Here is a 12900-nt window from a genome sequence, read left to right as displayed (position 1 = left end):
GACCCAGAGTCCTTTCCATAGCAAATGTCAAGCCTTGCTCTACCTAGTCATCTGATCTTGACCTAGTTTTCCAAGGTCAAAGTTTTCTCCATGCCCCATACCATTTTCCAACCAATATTTTCCTTTTCCCCCAAGGTCACTTGATGTCTTCTTCTAGAACAGAAAATAATGTTGGTGGAACATGAGAATGGAAAGGAGAAGAGAAGTGTGTAATTTGGGCCAGGTTGATAAAAGTCCATCATATAGTGTAATTGCTTTCATCCTTGATGACGCTTATTCATAGAGATCACCATATTGTATGACCAAGAAAGGAGAGCTGTTATTAGGATTCCCATTTTGCAGCTGGGTAAACTGAGACACAGAAGAATTAAGGACAGAAGTATACAGTGACATGTGTCCTAAAGATCAAGAGCCAGACCTCAAAATTTTGTGTCTGTCTCCACCTACCTGTAGGAGACAGAGTTCTGGTTTGACTGCCAGGAGGCCTTTTGGTTCCAATCCTTCCCCTCACGGCCTGTGTGATCCTGGTCAAGGCCTGTCACCCCTCATCTTGATCTTCTTCCTCTGTAAACTGAAGGGCCTGGATGGCCTGGTCTCTAAGAACATTCTCTGAAGTGGCTCATGAGGAAACAATCACGACCTGCCCTGAAGACCCATCAAAGGTGCCCCCGATTTCCCCCAGCAAGAAATATAAGATGCCGTTCAACTTGAATTTTATACTTTTAGAGCAAATATTGTCTAGACTCTTTGTGCTGTTTCTCAAGTGTGATTCGGGGAGTGAGTCAACAGATAGAGGAGGAGATTTATTTTTGTTTGTGAGGTTCACAAACCCTTCTTTCAGGCTCGATCGAACCATTGGGAGGTCTGTGTAGGCCGTGGCATCTCCACACAGCGTGGGCCTGGCTGGTTCCTCTCCCCCTGCCTCTGCTCGGAGCCTGGGAGGATGCTTTTGAAATGAATCAGGAAATTACTTATCAATCTGAAGCCCCAAAGAGCTATGAGTCCTCCTCACTGCCAAAGGGAGGGAGATTTCAAGTGAAAGCTCCACATCTGTGTGCAGTAGAGTTCAAAGACTCAAGCTGTTGGAAGGTCTTGCAAGCGATGTAAGTAAATATCCCTCTCTCCCGATTGAAATGAAACCTCTTCAGTCTTTTTTTCCTCCCAGAGATGAGTCGTTTGGCTCACGCTGGTGTTACTCTTTCTCTGTTCTTCTCTGAGGTTTGGGGGTGTTTACTGACCTGGACTTTCTCAATGAAACATCTCCTCTGGGGGCAGCTCATGTGGAACAGAAGAGAGAAAGCAAAAGTCAGAATCTGCTTTGCTTGGGTTAGTTTTGAAAACAGCCCTTGACTTGGCAGATACGCTCTCTCATGGCTATAGATACATAAACAAGAGGAGTGAGAGGCTGATGTGCACACTTGTGGGAACAAACAAAAGGGGCTCCGTCACCTCCTCTGAAAAACAGAATGATCGAGTCAGTGGCTACATAATTCAAGTTGAAGGTTTTTCCTTTGTTTTGTAGGCTTTAAATAGAGGAAAAAGAAAACATTAAAGCTTTTACTGTCCTGCGGAGATTTCCTTGTAGCAGTATAAACCGTGCGCTCAATTTACTTTTGGTTAAGGGTGCTGATTTATTTACTGTTTATTTTATTAAATGAATGTGCCCATAACTGCACATAACTTTGGAAAAGACAATGCATTCATTGCAATATATGTATGAAAATATCTAGACTGCATTGGTAAAACTACGAGTTTGTATTAATAGTAATTCTATGAATGGATTGCATAGTTTCATAAATAATGCATTGTTCTAGAACATGTGTCTTTTACGAGTATTGTTTTTTAACATCTTTATTGGAGTATAATTGCTGTACAATGGTGTGTTAGTTTTTGCTTTATAACAAAGTGAATCAACTATATAAATACATATATCCCCATATCTCCTCCCTCTTGGGTCTCCCTCCCACCCTCCCTATCCCACCCCTTTAGGTGGTCACAAAGCACCCAGCTGATCTCCCTGTGCTATGCGGCTGCTTCCCATTAGCTATCTATTTTACACTTGGTAGTGTATATATGTCCATGCCACTCTCTCACTTCATCCCAGCTTACCCTTCCCCCTCCCCGTGTCCTCAAGTCCATTCTCTACGTCTACATCTTTGCTCATGTCCTGCCCCTAGGTTCTTCAGAACCATTTTTTCTTTTTCTTTTTCTCTTTTTAGATTCCATATATATGTGTTAGCATATGGTATTTGTTTTTCTCTTTCTGACTTACTTCACTCTGTATGACAGACTCTAGGTCCATCTACCTCACCAAAAATAACTAAATTTCGTTTCTTTTTATGGCTGAGTAATAGTCCATTGTGTATATGTGCCACATCTTCTCTATCCATTCATCTATCGATGGACACCTAGGTTGCTTCCAGGTCCTGGCTATTGTAAATAGAGCTGCAATGAGCATTGCAGTACATGACTCTTTTTGAATTATGGTTTTCTCAGGGTATATGCCCAGTAGTAGGATTGCTGGGTGGTATGGTAGTTCTATTTTTAGTTTTTTAAGGAACTTCCATACTGTTCTCCAAAGTGGCTGTATCAATTTACATTCCCACCAACAGTGAAAGAGGGTTCCCTTTTCTCCACACCCTCTCCAGCAATTATTGTTTGTAGATATTTTGATGATGGCCATTCTGACTGATGTGTGGTGATACTTCATTCTGCTTTTCATTTGCATTTCTCTAATGATTAGTGATGTTGAGCATTCTTTCATGTGTTTGTTGGCAATCTGTATATATTCTTTGGAGAAATGTTTATTTAGGCCTTCAGCTCATTTTTGGATTGGGTTGTTTGTTTTTTTGATACTGAGTTGCATGAGCTGCTTGTAAATTTTTGAGATTAATCCTTTGTCAGTTGCTTCATTTGCAAATATTTTCTTCCATTGTGAGGGTTTTCTTTTCATCTTGTTTGTTTTCCTTTGCTGTGCAAAAGATTTTAAGTTTCATTAGGTCCCATTTCTTTATTTTTTTTTTCTTATTTCCATTTCTCTAGGAAGTGGGTTAAAAAGGATCTTGCTGTAATTTATGTCATAGAGTGTTCTGTCTATGTTTTCCTCCAAGAGTTTTAGAGTGTCTGGCCTTACATTTATGTCTTTAATCCATTTTGAGTTTATTATTGTGTATAGTGTTAGGGAGTGTTGTAATTTCATTCTTTTACATGTAGCTGTCCAGTTTTCCCAACACCACTTATTGAAGAGGATGTCTTTTCTCCATTGTATATTCTTACCTCCTTTATCAAAAATAAGGTGACCATATGTGCGTGGGTTTATCTCTGGGCTTTCTATTCTGTTCCACTGATCTATATTTCTGCTTTTGTGCCAGTACCATATTGTCTTGATTACTGTAGCTTTGTAGTATAGTCTGAAGTCAGGGAGCCTGATTCCTCCAGCTCCATTTTTCTTTCTCAAGATTGCTTTGGCTATTCGGCGTCTTTTGTGTTTCTATATAAATTGTGAAATTTTTTGTTCTAGTTCTGTGAAAAATGACATTGGTAGTTTGAAGGAGATTGCACTGATTCTGTAGATTGCTTTGGGTAGTATAGTCATTTTCACAATGTTGATTCTTCCAATCCAAGAACATCGTATATTCCTCCATCTGTTTGTATCCTCTTTATTACTTTCATCAGTGTCTTATAGATGTCTGCATACAGGTCTTTTGTCTCCTTAGGTAGGTTTATTCCTAGGTACTTTATTCTTTTTGTTGCAATGGTAAATGGGAGTGTTTCCTTAATTTCTCTTTTAGATTTTTCATCATTAGTGTATAGGAATGCAAGAGATTTCTGCGCATTAATTTTGTATCCTGCTACTTTACCAAATTCATTGATTGGCTCTAGTAGTTTTCTAGTAGCATCTTTAGGATTCTCTATGTATACTATCATGTCATCTGCAAATAGTGACAGTTTTACTTCTTCTTTTCCAATTATATTCTTTTATTTCTTTTTCTTCTCTGATTGCTGTGGCTAAAACTTCCAAAACTATGTAAAATAATGGTGGTGAGAGTGGACAACCTTGTCTTATTCCTGATCTTACAGGAAATGTTTTCAATTTTTCACCATTGAGAATGATGTTGGCTGTGGGTTTGATATGTATGGCCTTTATTATGTTGAGGTAAATTCTCTCTATGCTTACTTTCTGTAGGGTTTTTATCGTAGATGGGTGTTGAATTTTTTCAAAAGCTTTTTCTGCATCTATTGAGATTATCATACGGTTTTTCTCCTTCAATTTGTTAATATGGTTTATCACATTGATTGATTTGTGTGTATTGAAGAATCCTTGCAATTTCTGGGATAAACCCCACTGGATCATGCTGTATGATCCTTTTAATGTGCTGCTGGACTCTGTTTGCTAGTATTTTGTTGAGGATTTTTGCATCTATGTTCATCAGTGATATTGGCCTGTAGTTTTCTTTTTTTGTGACATCTTTGTCTGGTTTTGGTATCAGGGTGATGGTGGCCTCATAGAATGAGTTTGGGAGTGCTCCTCCCTCTGCTATATTCTGGAAGAGTTTGAGAAAGATAGGTGTTATCTCTTCTCTAAATGTTTGATAAAATTCACCTGTGAAGCCATCTGGTCCTGGGCTCTTGTTTGTTGGAAGATTTTTCATCACAGTTTCAATTTCAGTGCTTGTGATTGGTCTGTTTATATTTTCTATTTCTTCCTGGTTCAGTCTCAGAAGGTTGTGCTTTTCTAAGAAACTATCCATTTCTTCCAGGTTGTCCATTTTTTTGGAATACAGTTGCTGGTAGTAATCGCTCATGATCCTTTGTAATTCTGCAGGTTCAGTTGTTACTTCTCCTTTTTCATTTCTAATTCTGTTGATTTGAGTCTTCTCCCTTCTTTTCTTGATGAGTCTGGCTACAGGTTTATCAGTTTTGCTTGTCTTCTCAAAGAAACAGCTTTTAGTTTTATTGATCTTTACTATTGTTTCCTTCATTTCTTTTTCATTTATTTCTGATCTGATCTTTATGATTTCTTTCCTTCTGCTAACTTTGGGGTTTTTTGTTCTTCTTTCTCTAATTGCTTCAGCTGTAAGTTTAGGTTTTTTATTTGAGATGCTACTTGTTTCTTGAGGTAGGATTGTATTACTATAAAGTTCCTGCTTAGAACTGCTTTTGCCACATCCCATAGGTTTTGGGTCGTCGTGTTTTCATTGTCATTTGTCTCTAGGTATTTTTTAATTTCCTCTTTGATTTCTTTAGTGATCTCTTGGTTATTAAGTATTGTATTGTTTAGCCTCCATGTGTTTCTATTTTTTACAGATTTTTTCCTGTAATTGATATCTAGTCTCATAGCATTGTGGTCAGAAAAAATACTTGATACGATTTCAATTTTCTTAAATTTCCTGAGGCTTGATTTGTGACCCAAGGTATGATCTATCCTGGAGAATGTTCCATGAGCACTTGAGAAGAAAGTGTAATCTGCTGTTTTTGGATGGAATGTCCTATAAATATCAATTAAGATCACCTTGTTTAATGTATCATTTAAAGCTTGTGTTTCCTTATTTATTTTCATTTTGGATGACCTGTCCATTGATGAAAGTGGGGTGTTAAAGTCCCCTACTATGATTGTGTTACTGTCAATTTCCACATTTATTGCTGTTAGCATTTGCCTTATGTATTGAGGTGCTCCCATGTTGGGGGTATACATATTTGCAATTGTTATATCTTCTTCTTGGATTGATCCCTGGATCATTATGTAGTGTCCTTCTTTGTCTCTTGTAATAGTCTTTATTTTAAAGTCTATTTTTTCTGATATGAGAATTGCTACTTCAGCTCTCTTTTGTTTTCCATTTGCATGGAATATCTTCTTCCATCCCCTCACTTTCAGTCTGGATGTGTCCCTAGGTCTGAAGTGGGTCTCTTGTAGACAGCATATGTACAGGTCTTGTTTCTGTATCCACTCAGCCAGTCTATGCCTTTTGGTTGGAGAATTTAATCCATTTACATTTAAGGTAATTATCTATATGTATGTTCTTATTATCATTTTCTTAATTGTTTTGGGTTTTTTATTGTAGGTCTTTTCCTTCTCTTGTGTTTCCTGCCAGAGAAGTTCCTTCACCATTTGTTGTACAGCTGGTTTGGTGGTGCTGAATTCTCTTGGTTTTCATTTGTCTGTAAAGGTTTTAATCTCTCCATCGAATCTGAATGAGATCCTTGCTGGATAGAGTAATCTTGGTTGTAGGTTTTTCCCTTTCATCACTTTAAATATGTCTTGCCATTCCCTTCTGGCTTGCAGAGTTCCTGTGAAAGATCAGCTGTTAACCTTATCGGGATTCCCTTGTATGGTATTTGTTGTTTTTCCCTTGCTGCTTTTAATATTTTTTTTTTTGTATTTAGTTTTTGATAGTTTGATTAATATGTGTCTTGGCATGTTTCTCCTCATACTTATCCTGAATGTGACTCTCTTTGCGTCCTGGGCTTGATTGACTATTTCCTTTCCCATATTAGGAAATTTTCAACTATAATCTCTTCAAATATTTTCTCAGTCCTTTTCTTTTTCTCTTCTTCTTCTGGGACCCCTATAATTCAAATGTTCATGTGTTTAATGTCCGAGAGGTCTCTGAGACTGTCTTCAATTCTTTTCATTCTTTTTTCTTTATTCTGCTCTGTGGTAGTTATTTCCAATATTTTTGCTTCCAGGTCACTTATCCGTTCTTCTCCCTCAGTTATTCTGCTATTGATTCCTTCTAGAGAATTTTTAATTTCATTTATTTTATTGTTCATCATTGTTTGTTTGCTCTTTAGTTCTTCTAGGTCCTTGTTAAGTGTTTCTTGTATTTTCTCCATTCTGTTTCCAAGATTTTGGATCATCTTTTCTCTCATCACTCTGAATATTTTTTCAGGTAGACTGCCTATTTCCTCTTGGTCTAGTGGGTTTTCACCTTGCTCTTTCATCTGCTGTGTGTTTCTCTGTCATCTCATTTTGCTTAACTTACTGTGTTTTGGGGTCTCCTTTTTGCAGGCTACAGGTTTGTAGTTCCTGGTTTTTTGGTGTCTGCTCCCAGTGGGTACGTTTGGTTCTGTGGGTTGTGTAGGCTTCCTGGTAGAGGGGACTGGTGCCTGTGTTCTGGTGGATGAGGCTGGATCTTTTCTTTCTGGTGGGCAGGACCATGTCCGGTGGTGTGTTTTGGTGTGTCTGTGTCGTTATTATGATTTTAGGCAGTCTCTCTGCTAATGTGTGGGGTTGTGTTCCTGTCTTGCTACTTGTTTGGCATAGGGTGTCCAGCACTGTACCTTTTTGGTCGTTGAGTGGAACTGGGTCTTAGCGTTGAGGTAGAGATCTCTGAGAGAGCTTTCGCTGTTTGATATTACATAGAGCCAGGAGGTCTCTGGTTGACTGATATCCTGAACTCGGCTCTCCCACCTCGAGGCACAGGGCTGACATCCGGCCGGAGCACCAAGACCCTGTCAGCCACACAGCTCAGAAGAAAAGGGAGAATAAAAGAAAGAAAGAAAGAAAAAAATAACATAAAATAAAGTTATTAAAAAATAAAAAATTTTAAAAGTTATTAAAAATAAAAAAAATTAAAGGTAATTTTAAAAAAAGAAAGAAAGAAGAGAGCAACCAAACCAAAACACAAATCCACCAATGATAACAAGTGCTAAAAACTAAACTAAGATAAACATAAATCAGAAACTAGTCAGTTGCATACATTAAACCCCAAGTCTATAGTTGCTCCCAAAGTCCACTGCCTCAATTTTGGGTTGATTCTTTGTCTATTCAGGTATTCCACAGATGCAGAGTACATCAAGTTGATTGGGGGGGTTTAATCCACTGCTCCTGAGGCTGCATGGAGAGATTTCCCTTTCTCTTCTTTGTTCACACAGCTCCTGGTGTTCATCTTTGTATTTGTCCCCACCTCTGTGTGTAGGTCACCGGAGGGCTTCTGTTCCCCACCCAGACAGGAATGGATTAAAGGAGCAGCTGATTCGGGGTCTCTGGCTCACTCAGGCCGGGGGGAAGGAGGGGTACGGAATGCGAGGCGAGCCTGCAGCGGCAGAGGCCAGAATAACATTACAACAGGCTGAGGCACGCCGTGTGTTCTCCGGGGAAGTTGTCGCTGGATCAAGGGACCCTGACAGTGGCGGGCTGCACAGGCTCCCAGGAGGGGAGGTGTGCATAGTGACCTGTGCTTGTACACAGGCTTCTTGGTGGCTGTAGCAGCAGCCTTAGTGTTTCATATCCGTCTCTGGGATCCACACTGATAGCTGCAACTCGCACCCATCTCTGGAGCTCGTTTAGGCGGTGCTCTGAATCCTGTCTCCTTGTGCACCCTGAAACAATGGTCTCTTGCCTCTTAGGCAGGTCCATAGTTTTTCCTGGACTCACTCCTGGCTAGCTGTGGCACACTAGCCCCCTTCAGGCTGTGTTCACTCAGCCAACCCCAGTCCTCTCCCTGGGATCCAACCTCTGAAGCCCAAGCCTCAGCTCCCAGCCCCCACCCATCCCACAGGTGAGCAGACAAGCCTCTCAGGCTGGTGAGTGCTGGTCGGCACAGATCCTCTGTGCGGGAACCTCTCTGCTTTGCCCTCTTCACCCCTGTTTCTGTGCTCTCCTCCGTGGCTCCAAAGCTTCCAACCTGCCATCCCCTGTCTCCATCAGTGAAGGGGCTTCCTAGTGTGTGGAAGCTTCTCCTCCTTCACAGCTCCCTCCCAGAGGTACAGGTCCTGTCTCTATTCTTTTGTCTCTGTTTTTTCTTTTTTCTTTTGCCTACCCAGGTATGTGGGGAGTTTCTTGCCTTTTGGGAAGTCTGATGTCTTCTTCCAGCATTCAGTAGGTGTTCTGTAGGAGTTGTTCCACGTGTAGATATATTTCTGATGTATTTGTGTAGAGGAAGGTGATCTCCACGTCTTACTCCTCCGCCATCTTGAAAGTCTCCCTTTTACGTGTATTTTAAATTAGATTGTGGTTAAGGGCTTAGAAGTAATTGCAGGAATGTAGCTCACTTAAAAGAAATAGTTCTGTTTCGATCGACCTCTGTTCCGTGAGTCCCTACAGCTTCCCCAGGACCTCATGTCCTTTTCCAGGGTCCCTCATCAAGAACCCTATGGCTGCAGGGAACATGTGTGATGCAGTGGATCATAAGGTGGAGGGATGTATGTCTGGAATGTGAACGGAAATTCTTCAAATATTGGGAAACATTTACTGAGCATTTGCCATATGTTTGGCTGTCTACTGGCCATGTGTCATGTGGTCTTTGGAGCAGGTGGCTCACTGGTAAAGAGTAGTGTCTTGCAACCAGAGCACCTGGAGACACATACTGATTAACCTCTGTGTGACCCAGGGTTGGTTATTTAACTCCTCTGTGCCTCAGTTTGCTTTCCATAAAATGAAGGTAATAATAGTGGGGTTTGCATGAAGCTTGAGAGTTAATGTAAGTAAAGTATTGTTTTCGTCTCACATATATGAGAAACTGAGGCTAGCAGTAACTAAGTAACTTGCCCATGGCCACACAGGTGATGGCTGGCAGGGCTGGATTTGGGAGTAAATGATCCAGCTTTATCATAATGGACGAAGTCCACGTTTCTAACCACTGCCTCCTTCCCTTGTGTTGTCAGGTTCTTTCACATGCATCCTTTATCCATCCCTCTTTGTCTCTTGAAATAGTCTTTGTTTTAAATCTATTTTGTCTGAAATGAGAATTGCTACTCCAGCTTTCTTTTGATTTCCATTTGCATGGAATACCTTTTTCCATCCCCTCACTTTCAGTCTGTATGTGTCCCTAGGTCTGAAGTGGGTCTCTTGTAGACAGCATACATACGGGTCTTGTTTTTGTATCCATTCAGCCAGTCTGTGTCTTTTGGTTGGAGCATTTAATCCATCTACATTTAAGGTAATTATCAATATGTCTGATCCTATTACCATTTTCTTAATTGTTTTGGGCTTGTTATTGTAGGTCTTTTCCTTCTCTTGTGTTTCCTGCCTAGAGAAGTTCCTTTACCATTTGTTGTAAAGCTGGTTTGGTGGTGCTGAATTCTCTTAGCTTTTGCTTGTCTGTAAAGGTTTTAATTTCTCCCTCAAATCTGAATGAGATCCTTGCTGGGTAGAGTAATCTTGGTTGTAGGTTTTTCCCCTTCATCACTTTAAATATGTCCTGCCACCTGTCCTGCTTGCAGAGTTTCTGCTGAAAGATCAGCTGTTAACCTTATGGGGATTCCCTTGTATATTATTTGTTGCTTTTCCCTTGCTTCTTTTAATATTTTTTCTTTGTATTTAATTTTTGATAGTTTGATTAATATGTGTCTTGGTGTGTTTCTCCTTGGATTTATTCTGTAATGGACTCTCTGTGCTTCCTGGACTTGGGTGACTCTTTCCTTACCCATATTAGGGAAGTTTTCAACTATAATCTCTTCAAATATTTTCTCAGTCCCTTTCTTTTTCTCTTCTTCTTCTGGGACCCCTATAATTCGAATGTTGGTGCATTTAATGTTGTTCCAGAGGTCTCTGAGACTGTCCTCAATTCTTTTCATTCTTTTTTCTTTATTCTGCTCTGCAGTAGCTATTTCCACTATTTTATCTTCCAGGTCACTTATCTGTTCATGGCCTTCTAGGTAAATGTTGCTGACCATGGACCGTGAGGATTTCAGACAAGGAAACTGAAGCTCAAAGATGTGAAGATGTAATCCAAAGTCATACACTTAGAAATTAGCAGGGCTGGGGGTGAAGCACAGATTTTTGAAGTCTTGTGCTCTTTTCACAACCCCATCCTCTGGACCGGGTCAGGCCCATACTGCCCCCTGCAAGGAAGAGTGAGCTAGTGAAAGATGATTATGTTTGTCATTCAGGAGGCCTTTACTCTGTGCCTCATTAACTAAATAAAGCAGGTCCCTGGGTCCCTGTGTTAATCATTCACCAGAGGATTCAGATCTGCCTCAAAGCTCGACAGTCACTCTGGTCATCATGTTTTGTAATCTGGGGAAAAATGGATTGCGGCATCCCATACGACCTTCACCTGAAGGAGGTAAAAAGTTCTGTTAAGGACAAGAGATGGAGCACTTTCCCCCATTCAAATTTTTGGATTTCTCTGTGGTCAGAATCAACATTATTTCAGAGTGATTTACTGTCTTGTTTCTATCCTAGTGTTTTCCTCATCTTTCGGCACATGTGACCTTCTAAGCCCTGTGACCATCTGAACTTCTTGTCATCAACCCCTTTGATTGCATCAGGCTTCAGTGTCAGCCGATGGGTAGATTTCTTTCCCTTTGTAGGCCTTTTATTGTAAGTCAGTACAACTCAGTGGAATTCACCACCGTATTAGACGAACATGAGCTGTATCTATAATCTGAGAAAATTACTCAGTGAACTTTACACAGAGAAACCAGCAACATAGAATATTCACAGTGCTGAATAAAACATAATCAGATTGATTTCTCTGGAGATTAGGGCAGCACAGAGACATACAAGCCAACAGGGAGATGTCAAAACACATACCGGGAAGTCCAGATACCTCAAAGAGAGGTCACGGAAGGCGTGGTAGAGCAGGAACCATTGAACACTGGAAATAATTTCCAGTGTTAGCCAGCTTCAGGATTTGAAGTGAAATATCCATGGCTTTGAACCCTGGCTTCACCACTTTCTAACTCCAAGGCTCCAAGTATGTCATTTACCTCTCAAGCGTGTGTAACAGACATAAACAATCAGCATAAAACCCAGAATAGTAGATGCCCAATGAACAGAAGTTCCTTTCCTCCCAGTTCTGGTCCATTCAAGCCACAAATATTTATTGGGCACCTATTATGTACTAAGTATTATTCTAGATATAGCAGTGAACAAGAGCCCAGGTCTCTGCCTTCATACCTGTAGAGGAGGAGTGAACAGAATTATAAATCAGAATGTAATTTGGAAGACTGATAAGTGCTATGAAGAAAATAAAATGTGGTCATGAGACAGAGTGACTTCAAGGGTGGGGAAGGGGATACTTCTTTAGCTAAGGTGGTCTGGGATTGCCTCACTGAGGAAGTGGTAGTTAGCACAGTCACGGATCATAAGAAAAACACCAAAGCCATGGTTAAGCCACTTAGTCACCACATGACACTAACCAAATCACTGAAACTCGTTAGGTCTTGGTTTCATCACCTCCAAACTGCAGAGGTGGAGGAAATCTATGGGGCTTCTGTTAGTACTGAAAGTGGGTTTTGTCGGTTCCTTTCCCTGTGTTAGGATCTTATGCCATGAGTGATTGTATAAGAACAAGAAAAACAAAAGCCCTGAACCAAACTATACTACAGTTATTTCATTCTTTCATTCCATTTTCTGGGTTTTTTCAAAAGGTTTTTCTTAACAAAGATAAATGAATAAGTTCTAAGTGAATGACGATTAATTAGTGATTCCTTTTAAAATGCTCAAATCATCACAATTCCTAGGGATTACATTGCTGGAAAAGACAAGAACCACTGTATGGCAGATTTTTAGAGATGAATTGTGTGAGCTTCCCAATGACTTCATGTGTGGCTTCAAGTCTGAAATTGCACACATGTCAGTGGAGCCAAGAGGCAAAGCTGCCAGAAGTTGGCTGATCCAACATTCTATTAGCCAAGAGTCATGTGCATGGCTTTAAGAAACAATCCATGGTCTGAAATGTTTCCTTTCTTAAAATTGTGCAGCAGACCTCACTTGGGGCTGAGACAGCATCCATCCAAAGTGAGGGTCACAGTGCAGATAATTGTACCAGAGGAGTCTTTGTCTCCCAATCCACCAAATATTTGTGGTCAGAGTATTGTTGGCTGGAACAATCCAGATGATTGTCTCATTGCTCCATTTTGCTGTTAGCACCATGGTGTAAACCCCAATTATGGATCGACAACTTAGATCGAGAATTTTGTATGCATGGCAACCTAAAATGTACAGGTCAA

General features: G+C 40.4%; 2 protein-coding genes across 6 annotated transcripts in view; both read left to right on the top strand.

Annotated features, from left to right (window-relative positions):
* C1QTNF7 (C1q and TNF related 7) overlaps positions 1-12900 on the top strand; it is a 130492-nt gene that overhangs the window by 41611 nt on the left and 75981 nt on the right. Inside the window, exon 1 of one of the 5 annotated variants that reach the window (XM_082462018.1) lies at positions 1002-1103. The exons of 3 other annotated variants lie outside the window; for them this stretch is intronic. The gene's annotated coding sequence lies outside the window, so the exon portion shown is untranslated. Of the gene's footprint in view, positions 1-1001; positions 1104-12900 lie in introns of those variants that run through there. One more of the 5 variants, XM_082462017.1, reaches the window with a different exon arrangement.
* CC2D2A (coiled-coil and C2 domain containing 2A) overlaps positions 1020-12900 on the top strand; it is a 275853-nt gene continuing 263972 nt past the window's right edge. Inside the window, exon 1 of the mRNA XM_082461969.1 lies at positions 1020-1103. The gene's annotated coding sequence lies outside the window, so the exon portion shown is untranslated. The remainder of the gene's footprint in view (positions 1104-12900) is intronic.

The sequence above is a fragment of the Balaenoptera physalus genome (genome assembly GCF_965194825.1).
Source record: "Balaenoptera physalus genome assembly, chromosome: 5".
NCBI lineage: Eukaryota > Metazoa > Chordata > Mammalia > Artiodactyla > Balaenopteridae > Balaenoptera > Balaenoptera physalus.
The sequence above is the reverse complement of the archived record's forward strand: the minus strand, read 5'-3'. Positions and strand labels throughout refer to the sequence as shown.